The 14,132-nt window shown below is 41.9% G+C and overlaps 1 protein-coding gene across 2 annotated transcripts in view; it reads right to left on the reverse strand.

Annotated features, from left to right (window-relative positions):
- Window positions 1–318: 318 nt before the first annotated feature.
- Window positions 319–14,132, reverse strand: part of marchf7 (membrane-associated ring finger (C3HC4) 7) — a 64,195-nt gene continuing 50,381 nt past the window's right edge. Inside the window, exons 12-13 of one of the 2 annotated variants that reach the window (XR_013577974.1) lie at window positions 1,181–1,259; window positions 319–932 (exon numbers count right to left, since the gene is read on the reverse strand). The gene's annotated coding sequence lies outside the window, so the exon portion shown is untranslated. The remainder of the gene's footprint in view (window positions 933–1,180; window positions 1,260–14,132) is intronic. The other variant, XM_078552237.1, reaches the window with a different exon arrangement.

Consider the following 14,132-nt stretch of genomic DNA (forward strand, 5'->3'; position numbering starts at 1 on the left):
TATGAACCTGCCATAGGGCAGCCTGAGGCCTGACCGCAGATTTTCTCTCTATCACGGTCCACCGTCAGCAAATCAAAATTTTGCATCCTGCCTAATTAAGTCACCCTGCATGCCTACTCTTGGAGGCTCCATAAAATCCCCCTCTTTGAGTACTGCATGCCATCCTGGTCACCATATAAAAGGATATCAAGGCACTGGAGGGTGATACCAGAAATACATGGGTAAACATGTATTTATGATCCCAGGAGAGACAGGACTCTTTTTTAAAAAAAAGGATGAACATCCCAGCAACCGATGGAAAGAACTGACGGACAAGAGTTCATGTTTTAAGACTTTTACTGTAACAAACTAAAATCAACATAGATCAAACATTACTTAACAGGCAACTAATACATTGAATTAAAGAAAAGGTATTTTCGCATTACCTAATGCAACCTTAATATGAAACCCTTTCACCATGTGCCGCACTGCTGGCAGATATGTAGCATTACAGCAACTGTCCCACAGTCACTCCCAGTGCCCCAGCAGGATCTCTTCTCCCCTCTACACCAGGTGAAACTTCCAGTGTCCTCTGACAATTATTTCACTCCCATATTCCAGTTTTCTGAAACTGATTATCATCAACAAGTCACACCTCAGCGATTCCCAGTTCCCCAAATGCTCAAGAGCCCCATTTGTTCAGCATTCTGCTTGGGTGGTAGCATAAAACAGTCCAGCTGCTTCTCCACAGCAGTAGTTTATTTGTTTCTGCATCTCAAACAGCAGCTGTCTTTTTTCTGAGATATTGTGAAAAAGGTGTTAAAACTGGCACCCAACACTTCAATGGGTTTCTGAGTTTCTCTTCCCATGGTAACCAGATCGCATGGTCACGTTTCCAAGTGGAGGGGTTTATCATGACTTCACTAACTCCTTTCCAAAACGTTCTGTTTCACCTTAAATTAAAGGGGACATTTTAAAGCATAACAGTCTGGCAAGGTTCAGCATTCATGACAATATCAGGAAAGGATTAACAGGCCGGGTTTCTTTTCTCTTGAAAAAAAGGCAGCTGAGGGGTGACCTAATGGAGGTTTTTAAAATTATTAAAAGGTTTTAATAGAGTGGATAGAGAATGTTTCCTCTTGTGGGGAAGTGCATAACTAAAGGCCATCAATATAAGACAGTTACCAAGAAATCCACTTACCCAAAGAGTGCTGAGAATGTGGAACTTGCTACCACAGGGAGTGGTTGAAGCCAATAGTATAGATGTATTTCAGGGGAAGCTGGACAAGCATGAAGAAGGAAAGAGAGGGTTACGATGACAGATTTACATGAGAAAAGATGGGAGGAGGCTCAAGTGGAGTATAAACACCATGAACAGGTTGGGCTGAATGTCTTGATTCTGTACTGTATCTCCTGTGTAAATCATGCACTCTCAACACTATCTTTGCAGGCTACAGAGGTTCCAAATATTTTCACCATCTCACGATGTCTCAATGATATGCTCAACCATTAGTTCCAACTCTCATCTACCAATTCTTTATCTTTGGCTTACTACTTAACTCCCATAAAACAGAGCTAATCTTTCAGTATTATATCTTTACTTCTTCAAGTTCTTTTCCAAAGGCATTTTGCCCACATTACTCTTTTTCCAAGTTTTAAAAACATTCCTATTCCCTTGCTTTTAGTTCCCTCCCCCATAATTTTCTGATTTCCAGTTTACCATGTTGAGAAAGGTGAGGGGCGGGGGGGTAGAATGACGGAGTGACTAGAGAAATGTAAATTATTAGCATATACACAAATGAAATGGTAACCTACCTGTAATAAAAGCTAGTAACCTTTAATACATGATTCACTGACTTTATTACAGGCTGATCATGAATCACTCATTCCTTGACGTGTGTACTGCAGAAAATATAACAGCTTAATCACATTAAAACTGTCTTAAGAAAGAAGTTGTGTTTGTGTCACTTGTATCTTGTGATTCAAGTCTTGGAACTTACTACTGGCAGCAATCAATTTGATAAATAGTCTTGTGTCATACACTATACAAATTCTTGAAGCTAGAAAGGTTGAAAGGGATAGCAGTGTATATAGAATGGTTACAGCACAGGAGGCCATTCAGTCCATTACATCTGTGTTAGCTCTATGCAAGAGCAACTCAGCAAGTCCCACTCTCCTGCCTTATCCCTGTGGCCCTGCAACTTTTTTCTCCTCAGATAATTATCCAGTGCCCTTTGAAAGTCACAATCGAATCTGCCTCCATCTCGTTCAGACTATGATTTTGAGATCCTAACCACTCACTGTGTTAAAAACTCTCATGTCACATTTGGTTCTTTTGCTGTATTTCACACCATCACGTCTCAAAAATATTAAAGTTTTTCACACAATTATTTAGAAATATAATTTTATGAAGGCAAATATGGCAGCAATTTTTGCATAAGTCGTCATAAGATGGCCATTTAAGTAATTTGTTTTGAATGAGGTTGGTTAACAAAAGAACTTCAGCTAGAATACAATGGAGAAAACTCTGCACCTCTGAATAGTGGCATAGGATCTTAAAAACCACTAGAGTCTGCTGTAGGACTTTTGTTTAAATGTCTCATCTAAAAGGCACCACAACGATCACTTAGTTTTGCTTTACAGGCTTAGGTCCTTGGGCAGGGCTTGAATCTATATTTTCTAAAAATATTATGGTAACTGTGCAAAACCACCGGTGCAATAGGTTTAAGCATTGTGGAATGATAGAATATGGGTTTACCTTCACAAAGCCTAAACGGGAGGTTCCCAATTTTACCAGATTCTTAAACAGGTATTAAAAAAAAAAGAGTTGAAATACTTCTCAACTTTAATGGTGGCAATGGTCTTGAGACTAGGGCGCAGGGCACAGGTGATGGCAAGTGGAGGAAATTAACTCATCTCAGTTACATAAACTGGGGGAGGTTGGTTCAAAGCTGTATTTGCAGGAGGGAAATCAGCCAAATAAACCATTTCTTAATGGAGAAAATACTTAACAGAAAAATATTACCATAACTAGAATTCGTATTAAAAATGGATTTCATAATAAATAAATCTGCTAAAAGTGAGAAATCATACAGATTTAGAAAGGGAGAACTTTACTGCTCAATCACAAAAGCTAGTGATTTGCCAAATTAAATTTGTTTAAAAATCAGAGCAGTTGTGGGTAGAATTGAGGAAATAATGTTGAACCACAATTATGTTTAATGCAGGAAGCTAACACTCCCCACTTGCGTGGACGAGTGCAGCTCCTACAACACTGAAGAAGCTGGACATGGTCCAGGACAAAGCGGTCTGCTTGATTGGCACCACATCCACAAACATTCACTCCCTCCACCATCGACACACAGTAGCAGCAGTGTGTACCATCTACAAAATGCACTGCAGGAATTCACCAAGGCTCCTTAGACAGCACCTTCCAAACCAACAACCACTACCACCTAGAAGGACAAGGGCAGTAGATAGATGGGAACACCACCACCTGGAAGTTCCCCTCCAAGTCACTCACCATCCTACGTGGAAATATACCAAGTCACTCACCATCCTACGTGGAAATATATTGCCATTCCATCACTGTCTCTGGATCAAAATCCTGGAACTCCTTTCCTAACAGCACTGTGGGTGTACCTACACCACATGGACTGCAACTCTTCAAGGCAGCAGCTCACCACCACCTTCTCAAGGGCAACTAGGGATGGGCAATAAATGAAGGCCCGGCCAGCAAAGCCCACATCCCATGGATGAATGCATTTTTTAAAAGCGCAAGATCTCACGGTCAGTGGTGAATGAATGAAGTCAGCCATTCATTACACTTACACTTGTCCTCGGACTTTTTGAAGACTTTTGCACTGGAACCCAAGGAAATTAGTTAGAAATTTTGGCACAGTGGCCTCTACAGTGTACCCAAAACTTGTGTGAACAGGCCAAGCAACTGCATCTCTTTAGTCAGTGAAGAATCCTTATTGAGACATGCAAAGCTCTATACTGTTGAATGAACTTCCAGATCCTGACCCACACCACAGCAGCACTAGATTTGATGAGGGTTACATTGCTTCAGGGAGTACGTGATGGAAATCAGAATCTAACTGTTGAGGAATATATCTTTGAGATTAGTTGACTTCCAACACCTGCCATCACCCGTGCCCTGTGCCCCAGCCCCAAGACCATCACCAAAGTTGAGAATTCAAGGATGAAATAATCTCAAAATATCCTCTTGAAGGGGGACTGCACTCTTCCCCTGTCAATGTCATGCCATTACGTTAACTATGTCATGATTCAGCTCTGCAGAAGCATCTGCTGATGCAGGCAAGTTCGCATGTCTCCATTCTTACACCTCCCACAGGGCCAGCAGTGGAGTTGGAGCCTGTGGCTGCAGGAGGGTCGTCATCTGCAAAGAAGCACCAGAGCTGGCAACATCACATCATTCAAGTTCACCCTCCACCAGTACAGATAAGCTCACCTCAGTGGGTCTTCAATGTTGAATGGGTGGCGCAAGGTGAAACACACTGCACAAGGAGATGGAGGCAGAGACAGTTGTGAGCAGTTCCCCTTGACATCCTCCTGAGGTCCCTCACAAATGTTGATTTTAGCCAATTTGATTCACTCCACGTAATAAAGAAATTGCTGAGCACACTGGATACAACAAAAGCACTGATAACATCCTGGTTGTGTTGCTGAAATTTTGTGCTTCAGAACTAGCCGCTTCTCTAGCTCAGCTCTTCTAGCACAGCTACAACACCTGCATCCGCCCAAAGTGGAAAATTGCCCAGGTATATCCTGCCCACAAAGCAGGACAAATCCAATTCAGCCAGTTACTGCCACCCATCAGGTCACACTCAAACATCAGCAAAGGTGTTGTCAATAGTGCTATCAAGTGGCACTTAACTCATCAATAAATAACCTGCTCACCGATGCTCAGTTGGATTCTGCCAGGGCCTTGCAGACCCAGACCTGATTACAGCCTTGGTCCAAACAAGGACAAAGGGTCTCAATTCCAGTGAGGTGAAAGTGACTGCCCTTGACATCAAAGCAACATTTGACCAAGTGAGACATCAAGGAGCCTAGTAAACCTGAAGCAAATGGGAATCAGGGGAAAGTTCTCCACTGGTTGGTATCCTACCTAATACAAAAGATGATTATGGTTGTTGGAGGCCAATTATTTCAGCCCCAGGACATTGCACTACCTCAGGGTCCTAGGCCCAACCATTTTCAGACACCTCAATGACTTTTCCCTTTGTCATAAGGTCAGAACTGGGAATGTTCGCTGATGGTTGATGAGTCACTTCCAGTCACAATTCCAAAGATAACGAAGCTATCCATGCTCGCATGCAGCAAGAGCTAGACAACATTCAGGCTTTGGTCAATAAACAGGAAATAACATTTATGCCAGGTAATGATAATCTCCAATGAGAGTGTCTTAGCAATTCCCTTGACATTCAACATTCTGGGTGGGTGGGTGGCGACTGATCAGAAACTTAACTGGACCAACCACAAATGCTGTGGCAACAAGAGAACGTTAGAGCCTGGGTATTCTGCAGCAAGTCCAACTCACCTCCTGACTCTCCAAAGCCTCTTCATCTACAACGGTAGAAGTCTGGACTGTGCTGGAATACTCTCCACTTGTCTGGATGACTACAGCGCCAAAAACACTCAGGAAGCTTGACACCATGCAAGGCAAAGCAGCCTATTTGATTGGGATCCCACCTACTACCCTAAACATTCATTCTCTCAATCACCAGCACATCGTGGCTGCAATGAGTACCATCTACAAGATGCACTATAGAAACTTGTCAACACTTCAACAGCACCTTCTAAAACCTGCAATCTCTAGCGCCTCGGAGAACGAGGGCAGTAGGCACATGGGAATGCCATCTGTTGTAAGATTCCCTTCAAGTTACACACCTACCTGACTTGGAAATATATCACCGTGCCTTTATTGCTGGATCAAAATCCTTGAATTCCCTACTTACCAGGGCTGGGGGCTGAACCTATAACCACACAGATGCAGCATTTCAAGACAATAACTCACGACCATCTTTTCAAGGACAATTCAGGTTGGGTAATAAATGCTGGCTTTTGGTCCATTTGAACTTGGTTAGCCTGCTAGTTTGTAAAAAGCTACTCTCTTATTGGTGTTTGAAATCTAAAATTGAGTCACAGATTAAAGGGCCTCAGGTAGCTTATGGACAATTGCTTTAAGACATATGGCAATATGGGAGAACCAAATTCTATTCTACCAGGTTGTAATCCAGTATTTGTCAGATATCAGCAGGAGAAATCTCAGAATTTATAATATAGCTCAGGTTCAGATGATTAAAATATAGAAAATCTGAAACTTACATTTTTGCCCATCGAGGTCAGGGGTGTTAGAAAGTATTCAGGCTCCTAGCACTATTTCAGACATTTAGTGTCATTATTATAGAAATCTGCAGTTCAGAAGGTCATTCTATTCAGCTCACCTGTTCCACAATCCACTTACTCCTATTCCCCATATCTTTCAAAAGTTTCCTTTTGAATATATTTATCCACTTCCCTTTTAAAAGCTACCAATGGTTTCTGCTTCCACCACTGTTTCTGGTGGGGAATTCTATGTCTTAATACGCGCTACACAAAAAAAGGCCAATTAATTTCACTATCTTATTCAATAAATAAGGGGGGGAAGAAAGAGAGAGAGAAAACAGGAAACTACAGGCCAATTAGCCTGATATCAGTCATTAGGAAAATGCTGGAATCTCTTAAGGAAGTCTTAATGTACTTAGAAATCACAGTATGATTAAATAAGTCAACATGTTTTTACAAAAGTGAAAGTGTTTGACAAATGTGTTAGTTTTTTCAGAATGTAACTAGGAGGGTAGATAAAGGGAGCCAGACGATGTAATATACTTGGATTTCCAAAAGACATTCAAAGAGGTGCCACACAAAAGGCTAATACACAATGGCACATGGAGCTGGTGGTACTATATTAGCATGGATTTCCTACGATATAGAATAGGTTAAGAGTCAGGAAGCAAAGAGTAGAGTTAAACAGGGCAATATTAAATTGGCAGGCTGAAACTGGGGCCTCAGCTATTTGTAGTCTATATCAAAGATTTAGATGAAGAGACCAAGAATAACATATAAGCTAAGTGGGAATGCAGGCTGTGAGGAGGACAGAGGCGGCAAAGAGACAGGTTAAATGAATGGGCAACAAGGCAACAGATGGAGCATAATGTAGGGAAGTATGAGCTACTCAGTTCAGTACTGAGAATAGAAAAGCAGAATATTTTTTTTATAAGGAGTGAAATGTCTAAATGTTGATGTTCAGAGACTTGGATGTACTCATACAGGAACACAAAGTTAGCAAGAATGTACAGTAAACAATTAGGAAGGCAAATAGCATTTGGCCTTTATTGCAAAGCGATTAGAGTGAGCGCTCAAAGTAGTCTTGCTACAATAGTACAGTGCTTTGGTGAGAGCACACAGTACTATGTACAGTTTTCATCTCCATATTTAAGGAAGGATATTTGCATTGGAGACAGTACAACGAAGGCCATAATTAGGAATAGACTATATGGTCTCAAGTCTGCTCAGTCATTCAATACAATCAAGGCTGATCCTCATCCTCACCCTGAACTGCACTTTCCTGCCCACTCCTCAATTCCCTGGGACATCAAAAATCTCTCTCAGCCTCAATGATGGGGCATCCACAACCCTCTGGGATAGAGAATTCCAAAGATTCACAACCCTTCCACTAGAATGGTTCCTGGAATGAGGTCATCCTAGGATTAGAGGCTGAGTAAACTGGTCCTATACCCTCGAGTTTAGAAAATGGGACGTGATCATATTGAGGGGGTTTGACAGGGTATACGTTGAGAGGTTGTTTCTTCAGGCTGTGAAATCTAGAACACAGGGACATCAGATTGTCAGGATGATGAGTCAATCATTTATGACTGAGATGAGAAATTGCGTCACTCAAAAGATTCTGAATCTTTAGCATTCTCTACTTCAGAGGGTTGTGGATGCTCTATTATTGAGTATATTTAGGGTGGAGATAGATTTTTGGCGTCTCCGGGAATCAAGGGATATAGGGAGCAGGCACTAAGTGGAGCTGAGGCAGAGTAGCCATTACTGTATTGAATGGCAGAGCTGGCTCAAAAGACCACATGGTCTACTACTGCTCCTAGTTCTGATGTCCTTAGCTTTATTCCACTCACTGGATAATATTTTACTCTTAGTCAAATTTTGAGCACTTACATCAGATTTCCTCTTAACCTTCCCTGTTCTCATGAAAAGATACTTAATTTTCTCAAAATTAGGTTTCATCCTTGGCATCACCTTCCTAAATTTCTCTACAACCCCTCTGCAGCCTTGACCTCCACCCTCTTCTTAAAATAGTATGCTCAAAACTGGGCGCAACATTCCAACCAATCATTTGTATGGATTTAACATTCTCTATTTCTGTACTCCATTTATAAATAACGTCCATATTTTTGCTTCGTTCAATGTTAGGAACATTGCCCTTCTTGATATACATATAAATCAGGTCTTTCGTATGGGGAGCACAAAATCAAATTTACAAACAAAACAAAAATAGGCTGTGCAAATAATTGAGAAGAGGGCTTTAGAGATACTTCACGTGGAGTTAAAAATATAAAATACTGCAAATGCATTAAATATCACAAAAACAAATTCCAGAAATAATCAGCAGATTAATGTTGCAGATAAGATTCTGCCAGAAATAGTCAGTAATCTTTTCCCTTTGCAAATATGATTAGCCTCATGCATATTTTCAGTATTTTATTTCAGGATGACAGATAGGTTAGCAGGCTGAATGGATAACATTGGATAAAATTTATCTATCCAAACTGAATAATTATCTAGCGATACATTTTAAGTGTTAGAATAAGGAGAGCTAATATACAATATATGGGAAACAGTTGAGGTACACATCTTTAAAAAGAATGTGAAGACAAGTTGATAAAGCTGTAAATTAACACGAGTGAGATGATTGTTACGCCTCTTCTCTGGCTGTGAAGTGCTTGGAGACGTCCAGTGGTCGTATATCAACGCAAGCCTGATTTTTCTTTTTCCTCCGTCTATTAACAAATCTATTACACCTGGAAGTTTATCAACATATGGTGACAGGTTCCTTGTAATGATATGTGCCCTATTTCATCAAGGATCCTCCTGCAGCACTTCATGCATCTTTTGAAAATCCATATATACACAACATTCACTATATTTCCTTTATTAAACACTTTCTTACTTCTTCACAGAAGTATTGAATGCATGAAGACCTTTGATTCAGAAGCAGTACAGCAAGGAAAATTTGTAATTACTTTAAAATGTTTGTCGAATCTGTAACTGTTTAAGAATGTTTGAAAAGGACTTTTAAGACTTTGCATCCATTGTAAAGGGATCAATTGCAATTTTCTTGAATAAGAAATACTGGTCCATGTGACCCTCCCTAAAATGAGGTGACCATAATTGGACAGAATAAAGGCTCAGTACAACTTCCCAGTTTTTGCACTCAATACATTTATGAAATCCAAGAACACATGTGCTTTGCTACCCACTCTCTCGCTATGTCCAGTCACTTTCAAAAATTGATGCACTGTGGGCCATCAGCAGAATTGTATACAACCGCAATCTGTAGCCTCATGGCCTAGCATATCCCCCACCCCACCATTACCATCAAGCTGGGGATCAATCCTGGTTCAATGAAGAGTGCAGGAGAGCATACCAAGAGTAGCACTAGGCATACCTAAAAATGAGGTGTCAACCTGGTGAAGCTACAACACAGGACTACTTGCCTGGCAAACAGAAGCAGCATGCGATAGTCAAAGCCAAGCAATCTCACAACCAACAGATCAAATCTAAGCTCTGCAGTCCTGTCACATCCAGTTGTGAATGGTGGTGGACAATTAAACTAACTGGAGGAGCAGACTCCACAAATATCCCCATCCTCAATGCTGGGGCGAGATCAGCACATCAGTGCAAAAGTTTGAAGCATTTGTGGCCATCTTCAGTCAGAAGTACTGAGGGGGATGATCCATCTCGGCCTCCTCCCAAGGTTCCCAGTATCACAGATGCCAGTCTTCAGCCAATTTGATTCGCTCCATGATATCAAGAAACAGCTGAAGGCACTGGATACTGCAAAGGCTATGGGCCCTGATAACATTCCAGTGATGGTACTGAAGACTTGTGCTCCAGAACTAGCCATGCCCCTAGCCAACCAATTCAGTACAGCTACAACACACTGGCATCTATCTGGCAACATATAAAACTGCCAGGTATGTCCTGTCCACAAAATGCAGAACAAATCCAACCCGGCCAGTTACCACCCCATCAGTCTACTCTCGATCATCAGCAATGTAATGGAAAGTGCCGTTGGCAGTGCTATCAAGCGGCACTTAATCAGCAATAACCTGCTCACGGATGCTCAGTTAGGGTTCTGCCAGAACAACTCAGCTCCTGACTTCATTACAGCCTTAGTCCAAGCATGGACAAAAGAACTGAACTCCAGAGGGGAGGTGAGTGTGACTGCCCTTGACATGGAGGCAGCATTTGACCTAGAAGCTATTATTAAAGATTTTATAACAGGGCACTTAATTAAATTCAAGGTAATCAGGCACAAAGCCATGTTAACTCTGCAAGGCAAATCATGTTTAACCAATTCATTGGAGTTCTTGGAGAAGTAACAGGTGCTGTGGAAAAAGGGAATCAGTGAATGTGCTGTACTTAGATTTTCAGAAGGCATTTGATAAGGTGCCTCATCAAAGGTTTCTGTGGAAAATAAAAGCTCATTGTGAGTGGGGGGTAACATATTGGCATGGATAGAAGATTGGCTAGCTAACAGGGAACAGGCATAAATGGTTTTTTTCCTAGTTGGCAGGATGTGACGAGTGGTGTGCCACAGGGATTAGTGCCGGGGCCTCAACTCTTTATAATCTGTGTAAATGATTTGGATGAAGGGACTGATGGTATGGTTGCTAAATTTGCTGATAACAAGATAGGAAAGTAAGCTGTGAAGGGACATAAGGAGGATACGAAAGGATATAGAAAGGTTAGGTGAGTAGGCAAAGATCTAGCAAATGGAATATAATGAGGGAAAATGTGAGGCTGCCCATTTTGGAAGGACGAATTTTTAAAAAAAGCATATTATCTAAATGGTGAGTTTGCAAAGCTCTGAAATGCAGAGGGATCTGGGTGTCCTAATGCACGAATTGCAAAAGGTTAGTATGCAGGTGCAGCAAGTAATTAGCAAAGCTAATAGAATGTTATTGTTTATTACAAGGGGAATTGAATAAAAAAGTAGGGAGGTTATGCTTCAGTTATACAGGGCATTGGTGAGACCATATCTGGAGTACTACTGACAGTACTGGTCTCCTTATGTAAGGAAAGATGCAAATGATTAGAAGCAGTTCAGAGAAGGTTTTACTAGACTAATACCTGGAATGGGTGGGTTGTTTTATGAGGATAGGCTGGATAAGCTAGACTTGTATTTACTGGAATTTAGAAGAGTAGGAGGCGGCTTAATTGAAACACAAGATCCTGAGGGGACTTGAAAGGGTGGATGTGGAAAGGTTGATTCCCTTTGTGGGAGAATCTAGAACTTGGGGCCACTGTTTAAAAATAAGGGGTCACCCATTTAAGACAGATGAATTTTTTTTTGAGGCTGAGACACTTTGGAATTCTCTTCCTCAAAACGTGCTTGAGGCAGAGCCTTTGAATATCTTTAAGGCAGTAGATAGATCCTTGATAAGCAAGGGGGTGTAAAGTTTTCGGGGTAGACAGGGACGTGAAGTTGAGGTTAAAAATTAGATCAGCCATGATCTTATTGAATAGCAGAGCAGGCTTGAGGGGCCGAGTGGTCTCCTCCTGCTCCTAATTCGTATGACTGAGCATGGCGTCAAGGAGCCCCAACCAAACTGAAGTCAATGATAATCAGGGGGAATACTCTCCACTGTTTCGAGTCAAAGGATGGTTGTGGTTGTTGGAAGTCAATCGTCTCAGTCCCAGCACATCGCTGTAGGTGTTCGTCAGGGTAGTGTACTGGGCCAAAACATCTTCAGCTGCTTCATCAATGACCTTCCCTCCATCAGAAGGTCAGAAGTGGGGATGATTGCAAAATGTTCAGCACCAAATGTGACTCCTCAGATAGTGAAGCTGTTCATATGCAGCAGGTCCTGGGTAATATTTAGGCTTGGGCTGAAAAGTGGCAAGTAACATTCACGCCACACAAGTGCCAAGGAATGGCCATCTTCATCAAGAGAGAATCCAACCGTCTCCCCATGACATTCAAAGGCATTACCAGTGCTGAACCCACCACTATTAACATCCTGGGGGTTACTACTGACCAGTAAGTGAACTGGGCCAGCCATATAAATACCGAGGCCAGAAGAGGTCAGAGGTTGGGAATTCTGTGGATATTAATTCACCTGACTCCTGAAACCCTGTCCATCATCCATAAGGCACAAGTCAGGAGTGTGATGGAGTACTCCGTACTTGCCTCGATGAGTGCACCTCCAACAACACTTAAGGTCAACACCATCCAGGACAAAGCAGCCCACTTGATAAGCACCCCATCCACCACCTTCAACATTCACTCCCTCCTCCACCAACGCACAGTGGCAGCACAAGGAGCACTGCAGCAACTGACCAAGGTTCCTTTGACAGCATTTTCCAAACCCTTGACCTCTATCACCTGGAAGGACAAGGGCAGCAGATACCTGGGAACACCACCACTTGCAAGTTCCCCTCCAAGTCACACATCATGCTGACTTGGAATAGGGCTCTAGGGTTGTGAACAGTCTGGTTCAGCTTGAGATGTTGCCCGGGGAGGGGATACAATTGGCAACAAGGATATGGAGTTTGTGATGGGGGAAAAAAGGCAATGGCTTCAGTTTTGCCAATGTTTATCCGGAGGAAAGCAGAGTTTATCCAATACAGAATGTCAGACAAGCAAACTCTTAGTACAGAATGGTCAAGACAGGCAGTAGAGTTGGTGTCGTCATTATACAATGTGGAAGCTTCCCAATGCTGTGGAATATGTTGCCAAAGGGAGGCTTTGAGGTGAATGAAAAAAAAAGAGATGACCGAGGATATGTTGTGGGGGCAGGGACTCAACATTAATTACATGGGGTAGTAAGCAAAGTCAATCTTGAGATGCTTTGGCTACGATCAGGTAGGTTTCTAAACTCTAAAGGCATCAAGGGGTATGGGGAGAGAGCGGGAGTATGACGTTAAGATAGAGGATCAGCCATGATCATATTAAATGGCAAAGCAAGCTCGAAGGACCGAATGATCTACTCCTGCTCCTATTTTCTATAAGTAAAAATGTAACCAACAATGCGTTTCCCCATTCGACTAGGTATTGGAGGACAGAAATAGGAGAAGTATGTGATTGACTGTGCCAAAAGCTGCAGAGATGTCAAGGAAGGGAAAATGTACTATGGCCACAGGCACAGAGTTTTACCTGATCCTTTGGTTCTGGCTCACATGTTTCCCAACATTACATTGACCACACTAAAAAAAAGTACTTCATTGAGTGTAAAGCAACTTGACATGCCCTGAGATCATAAAAGCTGTTATTAATGCAAGTTCTTTGATAATTTGAATTCAGTTATAAAGTGTCATTGTGGGATCTGGATTGTTAGTCCAGTAACATTTTCATTACTCTGGCATGCTAGGAACAGGGAAGGTGGATCAGAAGTCCATGGGCTCCTCCAATTTGTTAGTGGAAGGGGCAAAGGAAGAAGAATTAAAGGAGACCATTCATAAGAGAGATAAGAATCTAAGCCCATCTTTACTCTCCAAGATGATCTTGGAATAGTGGACGTTTTGACAAGAGTGACTGAGATCCACTGGTACTTAGTGTTATCCAACAGATTTGGTGGTGGATAGCTAAGCAAGGAGATAGCAAAAAAGGGGATGACTATGCATATGATCAAGTTAGATGAAGAGAGAGGTTAAATGAAGAACAATTAAAATCAGATGGAGAAGACAAGGGGATGAGGTGGAGATTGGCTTCTCAACCTTGATTTCACTGAGTCCATGGGCTGAGGGAGGATACCTTGGGGTACAGAAGGATGCTGAGGTGCTGAAAAGGAGCTGAATGTGATAATGGAGTATAAGGAGAGAGACCAAGGTATGAGTTT

The sequence above is a fragment of the Cetorhinus maximus genome, chromosome 11 (genome assembly GCF_964194155.1).
Source record: "Cetorhinus maximus chromosome 11, sCetMax3.hap1.1, whole genome shotgun sequence".
Lineage (NCBI taxonomy): Eukaryota > Metazoa > Chordata > Chondrichthyes > Lamniformes > Cetorhinidae > Cetorhinus > Cetorhinus maximus.